The sequence below is a fragment of the Schistocerca nitens genome, chromosome 5 (genome assembly GCF_023898315.1).
Source record: "Schistocerca nitens isolate TAMUIC-IGC-003100 chromosome 5, iqSchNite1.1, whole genome shotgun sequence".
NCBI lineage: Eukaryota > Metazoa > Arthropoda > Insecta > Orthoptera > Acrididae > Schistocerca > Schistocerca nitens.
This window is the reverse complement of record NC_064618.1, coordinates 246,440,032-246,449,835: the sequence shown is the minus strand read 5'-3', so window position 1 is coordinate 246,449,835 and position 9,804 is coordinate 246,440,032. Positions and strand designations below refer to the sequence as shown.

Sequence of the window (9,804 nt, the reverse complement as noted above, 5' to 3'; positions counted from 1 at the left end):
TATTTCAGCGTTATCTTGAGCACATCATGTCGACCATCCCTCATTGTATTAATTGCCTGGACGACATAATTGTCACAGGCCGCAGCACGAAGGAACACTTGCACAACCTTTGAACCCTCTTTCTCAAATTCAGGTATGTGGGCCTGCGTTGCAACCTGCGTAACTCAAACTTCTTCCAACCGTCCTTTGAGTATGTGGGCTACACCATCTCTCGGCACGGCATCCAGTCGCTAGGAAGTTTGGTCCAAGTTATCGTCGACCTTCCATGGCCTGCTTCGCTGAAGGAGTTACAAGCTTTTTTAGGCAAGATTTCCTATTACCACCGGTTCATTCCCAGGGCTTCCACCATAGCAAGCCCCCAGTACTGCCTTCTGCGCAGCAAGGGTGTTCCTTTTGATTGGTCGCCTTCATGCGAGCGCGTGTTCACATTGTTGAAGGGCCTCCTCACGTCAGTGCCTTGTTTGGCTACTTTTGATCCCAATAAGCCATTGGTCCTAGCTACAGATGCTTCGCAGTATGAGGTGGGGGCGGTCCTGGCCCATCGCAACGCGGATGGCTCCGAGCAGCCACTGGCGTTTGCGTCTAAAACTCTTAGTCCCGCGCCGGCCCATTACTCCCAGGTGGAAAAAGAGGCATTGGCCATTGTCTACACTGTTACCAAGTTTCACCCTTTCTTGTATGGCACGAAGTTTCAGTTAATCACTGACCATAAGCCATTACTATTGTTATTTGGCCCCGCCTCTCAGATTCCATATAGGGCAGCCCACAGACTGCAGCGATGGGTCTTGTTCCTCTCTAAGTACCATTATGACATTCATTTTCGCCCTACCGGACAGCATGCTGATGCCGACGCTCTTTCCCGTCTTCTGGTGGGCCCGGATCCTCAGTTCGATCAGGAGGAGATTATGTGTTTTCATTTGGATGTGGCATCCCACCAAGCGGTTGATGGCTTCCCGATCACTACTTCTAGAGTCGCCAGGGAAACGGCAGCTGACCCGGTTCTCCGGCAAGGAGTTCGCCACATTCAGCAGGGGTGGTCGTCCCGATCTCCAGGTCGGGCCTCAAGACCCTCTTCATAATTATTTTTTCTACGAGACCGCCTCTCAGTCTTGGAGGGAGTTCTCCTTCTGGCTACCGATGATACAGCTCCTCGCGTGGATGTTCCTGCAAGTTTGCGAAGGGAGGTCCTCACGTTATTACATGAGGGGCGCTGGGGTGTTTCCTGTACTAAAACCTTGGCTCGCAGACATGTGTACCGGCCCGGTATTGACAGAGAAATTGAGCACTTGCTGGCCGCCTGTTCCCAGTGTGCGAGCCAACAGGCGTCTCCCAGGTCAGCGTTCTCTTCATGGCCACCTGCAATCCAGGCATGGGAATGTGTTCACATAGATTTTGCGGGTCCGTTTCTCAATGGCTTTTGGCTCATTGTCATTGACGCTTATTCCCGATTCCCATATGTGGTTCGTTGCTCCTCAACCACTTCAGAAGTTGCAATCCAGGCACTCGCAAAAATCTTTTCTGTGGAAGGTCTGCCAGTCACCCTGGTATCGGACAATGGACCACAGTTTATTTCGCAGACCTTCCATGATTTTTGTAGGCGCTTCGGTATTCGGCATGTTTGCTCTCCCCCCTTTCATCCACAATCGAATGGGGGAGCCGAGCGCATGGTGCGCACATTTAAGACGCAGATGAAAAAGTATGTGTACGACTTTCCTGCGGAGGAGGCGTTGACGTTTTTCCCGGTGGCATACCGGACGACACCGATGGGAGAACACAGCCCCACAGAGCTCCTCCACGGGCACCTCCTCCAGCCTGGTCCTCACCAGTCTTCGCAAAATGGGGTACCCGGCTTTCCACCGGGTATGTCGGTCTGGGCACGTGGGTTTGGTCGCAATCCACGTTGGCGGGCGAACGGGAGGTGTGTCGTCACCAAAATCAGCTACGTCCGCGTTTGGGCACCCACCCTCCGACCCCTCAGGTGCCGGCTTCCCCATTGCCGGCACTAGTGTTGTTTTCTCAGGGGACGCTACCACCCCTCCCCCCTGTGAGCCCGCCACACTGCGATGGTTCTCAGCCTTGGCGGCCTCCAGTAGCTCCAGCACTGGCATCGCCATCATTAGAGATGCCCCGGCGAGAGGCGGCCCCCCTCGCAGGCTCGGTTTCTCAGGAGGATCGTTCACCTGTGGTCGTGCCTTCCCCATCGTCCCCACCACTGGATCTTGCCCCTCCCGAGGTGGAACGGGATCCGGAGTTCGACAGCTTGTCGCCCGTTCTGTCCCGGGCTCTGGTGATGGGACGACGGGGGCCTCTTCGTGTGGGTCACTTCCAACCGTATTCGAAGGTTCCAGCTCGAAGGTTGGCAGATCCCCCCCGACTCCAGCCTTCCAATGGACGTGGAGGTTATCGCTATTGCACGATGCTCCACCTTCCGACGCAGTGGATCACAGTGGCTTCACCCCCTGAAGGAGGAGGAGTGCAGTAGCCACCAGAAAGATCGCGGGAGGCGCACATCGGCACGGCGTGTCACGGACAGTAGTTGCCGCAAGTAAAGTCCTGTCCACCAGAGGGCACGCGAGAATTTGTCCGCGCCCTCTGCCGGTTGAACAACAACTACTCAGGCAACACAGGCCGTGTCCAGTCATTTCACATCGGGCATGCCTAGCAGACGGTTCCCGGTCTACACTGTGTGAAGTTCGACGGAAACGTGAATCGTGTTACTACATAGTCGATATTCCAAACTGAACTTTCCATAGTTTGTTTTTACTATTAAATAAGATTCGGTATGCAAACTGTTATAATACTGCCCGTTGGACTGTTGTTTTGTATTAAAGTGAGAATATGTAGTAGTCAACCACACACAGGACATTGAAAAAAAGAATCTGTTTATTTACACACACTGTCTAACATCAGTGAATCAACAACATTTAAAACAAAAGGCAGTTTTCTTGCTGGTAAGCTGGATTCATCACAGAACTTTTTGGAAGGCATGCCATTGTCTCTGAAATTGAGAACATTTTTTAAAGTTATTCACAAGGATCAGTTACAAAAACATTGTTACAATGAATTCACATTTTCTAGCTTTGCAATATGTATGTACTGTACTACACACTTAATGAGTTTTGTCACAGAATTTTATTGCATGATACTTTAAATTTGGAGCATAAATGAAACTATTTTGGCAAACCAATTAATTTAGATATTTACATTTTCTACAACTAAGCAAGTCTCTAATGTATTCTGTGATTGAAAAATATTTTACAAACCAAAAGTAGCGAAGCTACTTTTTTGGTGATGCATCAGCAAAGTATGTCAATAATTATGAAGCAGAATTGTACATTGAAAGAACAAATTAATGTTCCAGTATTTGCAAAACATTCACAAAGCTACAGTATGGCACTGTCATAACCGGTGGTGTACAATACATATAGTTTACGATGCTAATAGATGAGATTATGGAATAGCAGAGGTGTTTTGCTATTTGCTAAGTAGAAAAACTAATGATAGCTGAAATAGAAAGGAAATAAAATCCAGATCGTCAGAGGCAAGAAAAGCATTTTTGAAAAACAGAAATTTGCTAGCTTCGAATATAAATTTACAATTTTTTTTCCTTCATAGCAGGTAGCACAGCAAAAACCCTAAATTATTAAATCAACAAGTTCTACATACTTGAAAATAAATGCACAATAAAATACAAATGAATTAATTAAACAAATAAAATACATGTATTCCTGATAACAGTTCACTGGTTTCTTTTGACATCACTAATCTCTACACTTACAGCCCTCCCTCCCATCCCTCCAATCAACACACATGAATATACAGTCACAGTATTTGAAATTATTATTCCCAAGTTTAATTTTATTCTTTGATCAATATAATACATGTGTAAATGTTAAACTGTCAAATGAACAAGGCAGCATTTGTGAACTACAACAAATAAAAAACATGCTGACACTTCAATATGTAAGGTATAGTTTTCTATTGCAAATAAATGTATTTAAAATATATTTCACACCATGATATTTGTGGAGGTAATGTAATATACTCTAAAGGGTCATTATAAATGATGGACCCACTTTCAAAACTTCGTACTTATTCAAGTACAAATCCAAAATGAACAAGCTTTATACCAATGAAAAGAGGCAGTTTCAAAGTTTTTTTTCATAATGTTTGATATCAATTTAATAAATTTGATAATTTGTAATTAATTAATTTTTAACAATTAGAAATGTGATAACTTATAAATGTTCAATATGGCCATCGTTTGCTTCACGGCAAAAATTGCCACGATAGCCAAACTTGTCTCACACAGGTGAAAGCGTATCTGCTGTTACTGAGTGCACTCACAATTGAAAGTGAAACGGAATAATGGCCCTATTGCTGCTTGAACTCTATCAGGCATTTCTGAAACCATCACTGCCCACCATCGCCTGCCAAAAACTTTGAAACTTCCTCTTTCCATTGGTATAAAGCTTGTTCATTTTCGATTTGTACTTGAATACATACGAATTTTTGAAAATGGGTCCACCATGTAGAATAACCCTCTATTTTGTACAGAACCATAAAATCATTTGGGAATGGCCTAGAAGGCTGAAATTAGTCATGAACAAATAAAATCAATACAGCAGAAGTGGCAAATGCCACATTCTTTTAATAAAACTTAAGCTTTAGCAAGACTCTGTTGAATGTATTCATCTGGAGTGTGTTGTTCTACGGAAGTGAAACGTGGATGATAAATAGTTCAGCCAAGAAGAGAATACAAGCCTTATGCTAGGAGAATGCTGAAGAGCAGATGGGCAGATCTAATAAATAATGAGGAGGTACTGAATATAACTGGGAGAAAAAAGAAATTTATGGGACAACTTCACTAAAAGAATGGATTGCTTGATACAAAACATCATGAGGAATTAAGAAATCATCAAACTGGTAATGGAGAGAAAATTGCAGTGGGGGCACAAATTTTAGACAGAGACCAAGGCTCGAATACAATAAGCAGATTCAAATGGATTTAAGTTGACGTAGTTACACAGGGATGCAGAGGTTTACTCAGGAGAGCTGCATCTCTTTGGACCGAGGACCACAACAACAACAACATGGTACACATCCCCATAATCTGCTTATATATGCAGAATTGTCAGTATCTCAACAGTTAGGCACATGCCCAAGTGGGTTTTGGTATGCATGTCTGTGCATATGTACACACACAAAAGCACACCTGCATTTCACTGCCCCCCCCCCCCCCCCACTCCCTCCTATGGGGAAGCAAAGAAGTTGGGTAGCTATTGGCAGCGGTGAGTTAACCCTGGGAGAGAGTGGGACTAACCACACTCTTCTCTCATTCTTTGTTGCTGAGACAAGCATGTGAGATACTGTCCGGGTGTGTTGCCCTACTCTTACTCAACAGCCTATTAAAAATTTTGATAATTTAAAATCATTTGATCTGTTACTAAGATGGTTCACAAATATGTAAACATAATTGATCTTATGTTTGAGCCACCTCAGAGCAATAGGTTCCACAAAAATCGATGTTTTAAACCAGTTTTACATTTGCTGAAATGGTGTTCACCGAATGGAAGAACCACCAACCAGATAGATCACATCTTGGTGGACCAGCACTATAGCCATAGAGTCATGGACGTCAGGTCGTATAGAGGAGCCGACTGTGTGTCAGACCACTTCCTCATTGTGTGCAAGCTTAAACTCATGTTCACCTACATGCATAAGAAGAAGGGGACACTAGAACCTGCTTTGAATGTTGAGGAACTATGAGAAAGTGCCATTAAAGAACAATATGCTATAGAAATCAAAAACCGTTTTGAGGTCCTAGAGACCCTAGAACCAAGAGAGAATGTGGAGGAAAGGTGGAAAAAAATAAAGTCCATGGTAGTAAGTGTAGCGGAGGATATATTGGGAAGAAAGAAGATAATCAAGAAGAGGAAATGGTTCAACGAGACATGCCAGAAGGCTACAGAAAAGAGAAGGAAGATGAGCGAGAAGTGGCTAGCTGACAGGGAGAATGAGGAGAAAAGGGAACATTTTATTAGCATCATAAGGAAGACAAAGCAAATCCTAAGAGCAGAGAAGAGAATATATCTAACCAGTTTGCTAGAACAAGTTGAGGCAGAGAGGCAAAACAAGAACTCAAGGCAATTCTTCCAATAAATAAAAAATCGGAAACGTGGATTTCAGAGCTCAACTTTTTTCATTAGAGATAAGAACGGCAACTTGATAAATGACAAGGAAAGAATTGTAGAAAGATGGAAAGAATACTTCTCAGAACTGTTGAATCGCCCAGACCAAGATGAGATATTACCTGCAAACACTGAGGAGGAAAGCAAAGATGAAGAAGAAGGGGAAGTTAGTGAAGAAGACATGAAAATCGCAAAGGACTCAGAAACAACAAAGCCCCAGGGGAGGATGGAATAACATCATAATTAATCAAGGAGAGAGGTGAGAGCTTACACTTAGAGATATATGAACTGATCCAGTTGATATGGGAGAAGGAGACACGGCCAGAAGAATGGAAATTGGCTATAATATGCCCAATATACAAGAAGGGAAGCAAAATGTAATGCGGTAACTATAGAGGAATCAGCTTGTTGAATGTAACGTATAAGGTTCTGTCCATCATTATCCACAGAAAATTGCAACCATTCATAGGGAACAACATACAGGAGTACCTAGCTGGCTTTCGACCAAACCAATCGACAATAGATCACATTTTCACACTAAGACAATTGTTTGAAAAACAGCATGTTCATCGATTTTCAACGTGCGCATGACAGCATCCACAGGAACAGCCTATACAATGCAATGTGGGACTTCAGAATCCCTGAGAAGCTAGTGAGAATGGTGCAAGCTTGTGTGGAAGTGTCAAAGGCAGCAGTACGTTTCCGAGGAGCCACATCAGAAACATTCGAGATTGAGACAGGTCTCAGACAAGGGGATGCTCTCTCATGTGTTCTGTTCAATGTCATCTTAGAGCAAGTAATAAAAAAGTGAAGGCAACAGGAGTGGGCTGGAGTAGAGATGGACGGTAACTTAAGTTGTCTCGCATATGCAGATGACATAGTACTATTAAGTGAATCAAAAGCACGAGTTGAAAGAAATGTACCAGAAAATGAACAATTATGCACAGAAGGTAGGGCTCAAAGTGAATCATGTCAAAACAGAGTTGATGCAATTAGGAAGAAGACAAGAGCAGATAGAGTTTCTTGAGATAGATGGCAAGAGGTTCAAGAGAGTAGACCAGTTCAAATACTTGGGATCGTGGTTTACCACGTACAACAACATTAAAATGGACATCAGGGAAAGAATAGCAGTGGGAACAAAATGAATGCATACCCTCAGAGATATGCTTGGCTCTAAATCGATCTCAGTGAACACGAAATGAAAATCTACAACACAGTGATATGCCCAGCAGTAATGTACAGTTCAGAAACATGGAACATAACTAAGTGAGAAAGGGAAAAACTATTAAAATTTGAAAGAGGAGTAATTGGAAGATATAGGGACCAGTTTTAGATAATGGAGATTGGAAGAGGAGGAAAAACAAGGAAATCTACCTTCTGATGCGACAACCAACTATCCTACAGAAGATAAAGAGCAAAAGAGTACAATGGGTGGACCATGTAGCCCGTATGCCAGATGGAAGACAGTCGAAGATGGCACTAGCAGGGAAACCAAAAACCAAACGCCCCATTGGACAACCAAGGCAGCGCTAAATGGATGACCTGGCGAAGGACGTAGCAGCCCTGGGAATTGAAGACACCTTGTGGAACCGGGCACAAAACAGGAAGGAATGGAGGCAGTTTGTGGAAGCAGCGCGTGGCCTGCAGGGTCTGTGATCACTGAATATCTATCTATCTGAAATCCAAAGACCCAAAGTTAAACTTTTAACATACATACATAGTTAAGTCTAAAACCATTGAACAGAAGTTTCTGTAGAGTTATATTAAGTACGAAGTTTCTGTAGAGTTATATTAAGTACTTGCTGTTGACCTGGCATTGCCAGGTATGTAGAGTTATATTAAGTTCTACATGTGTACTTGGTATTGCCCAGGTATGTATTTGTTCCAGTCTTCTGTTAGTAATCTCCTCCTTTCCCCTCTCTCCATCTCCCCCTGCCCTTCTCTCTGTATATCTGCTCCTCACCCCTCTTTCTGTCCATCACCTGCTTTCCTCCTCAATGTCCATCTCCTCCTCCCTCCCTCCAAGTTATCTCCTCACTCTCTCTAAGTCAATCTCCTCCTCCTCCCTCTCTGTTCATCTCCACCTCCTCCTCCTCTCCCTATCAGTTTCCTCATCCCCCTCTCTCTGTTCATCTCCTCGTCCTATCTCTGTTCATCTCCTCCTACCAACCTTCTCCCTCAATCACCAAGTTACCACCCCATCGCATTAGTAAGGTGGTGGTTCTAATCCCACAGTATTTCTTTCCAGATAGTAAGTAATATGTGAACCAAGTTTAACTGAAATCAGTCCAAGGGTTTAGGAGAAGCCTTTCAGCAGCAGCTTTGCTAGAGTACACACACATCACATATATTTAATGTATCTGTCACGTATTTGTATACATATTTCACCTGTATCTGTAGCAGATTTCATCCTGCAGTTCCGTTTTCACGCAGCTCAGTCTTTACGACATCACATCTCTTAAGCTGTGTTGTACAATGACATAATTTTGCATGTACATTCAGTGGTATATTTGAATGGCGTCTGTAAAGTGTGATGTTAACAGAGTTACTAGTAACGACATAATAAATTAAAATGTCAAGCATGGTGTGGCAGTTTTTCACGCATCTCAGTGACTATGACACCACATATCCTAAGCTGTGTCATACAATGATATAATTTTGCATGTACATTTAGAGACATATGTGAATACTGTCCATGAAACAGGTTTCAATAGAGTCAGCAGCAAAGAAGTAATAAATTAAATTGAAATCCCATGCATGTTGAGCAATTTATCACACATTTCAATGTTTATGATGTCATATCTCATGAGTTGCATGGCGTACAATGATATAAATTTAAAGGTACATCCAGCAAAGTGTGTGTATACGGTACATGAAATGTGTTGTGAGTAGTTAAGAAGTAATAAATTTAAAAATCGTGCATGATGTGGCAGTTTTCATGCAACCCAGTGTTAACAATATATGTCATGAGCTGTGTGTTGCAGAATGATTAAATTTTGCAAGTGCATTCAGTGATATAGGTGGATACTGCCTGCGAAATGTATTGCGAATCAGTTTGATGTCAAGAAGTAATAAATTACAAACTCATGCCTGATATGACAGTTTTACTGAACGAACAGCGAAAATGTAACAAGAGACGAACTTTTTTCCTATCATCATTCTATGGGGGTTGCATCGAGAAAAAGTTTTGTAAGGGTTTGACTATGTGTTAAGTTTGTTGCAGGTCGTTAAGTCCTCTCATTTTCAAATAATGGACAAATAAAGTACTTGTTTGTTGTGTGCTAGACTTCTTTTCCACCCCCATCCACACCTCTTTGATAGGTAATTTGCTTTTATCCCACAGTGATTCTTTCTAGACTGTAACTGATACGGGTCGCAAGTTTGGCTGACATCAGTCCAGTGATTTAGGAGGACATGTGAACCGAACGAACGAACATACATACATACATTTTTGTGATACCCATGGAAATTGCAAGATATCAATGGTTTATGAAAATTTCACATCTGTTGAACTCTGAAGACACAGAGTTGAAATTCCAATAATAGGTGGGTTTTAGTACACCCATTTCAAGGAAATTAAGGTATTATTAGTGGGTACAGCAACAACAGAAAA

At 42.7% G+C, this 9,804-nt stretch overlaps 1 protein-coding gene across 4 annotated transcripts in view; it reads right to left on the bottom strand.

The window, feature by feature from the left end:
- Nucleotides 1-2,865: 2,865 nt before the first annotated feature.
- The window catches only part of LOC126260119 (FHF complex subunit HOOK interacting protein 2A-like), a 204,048-nt gene continuing 197,109 nt past the window's right edge, over nt 2,866-9,804 (bottom strand). For all 4 annotated transcript variants that reach the window (XM_049957364.1, XM_049957363.1, XM_049957366.1 and 1 more), the window contains one exon: nt 2,866-2,998. The gene's annotated coding sequence lies outside the window, so the exon portion shown is untranslated. The remainder of the gene's footprint in view (nt 2,999-9,804) is intronic.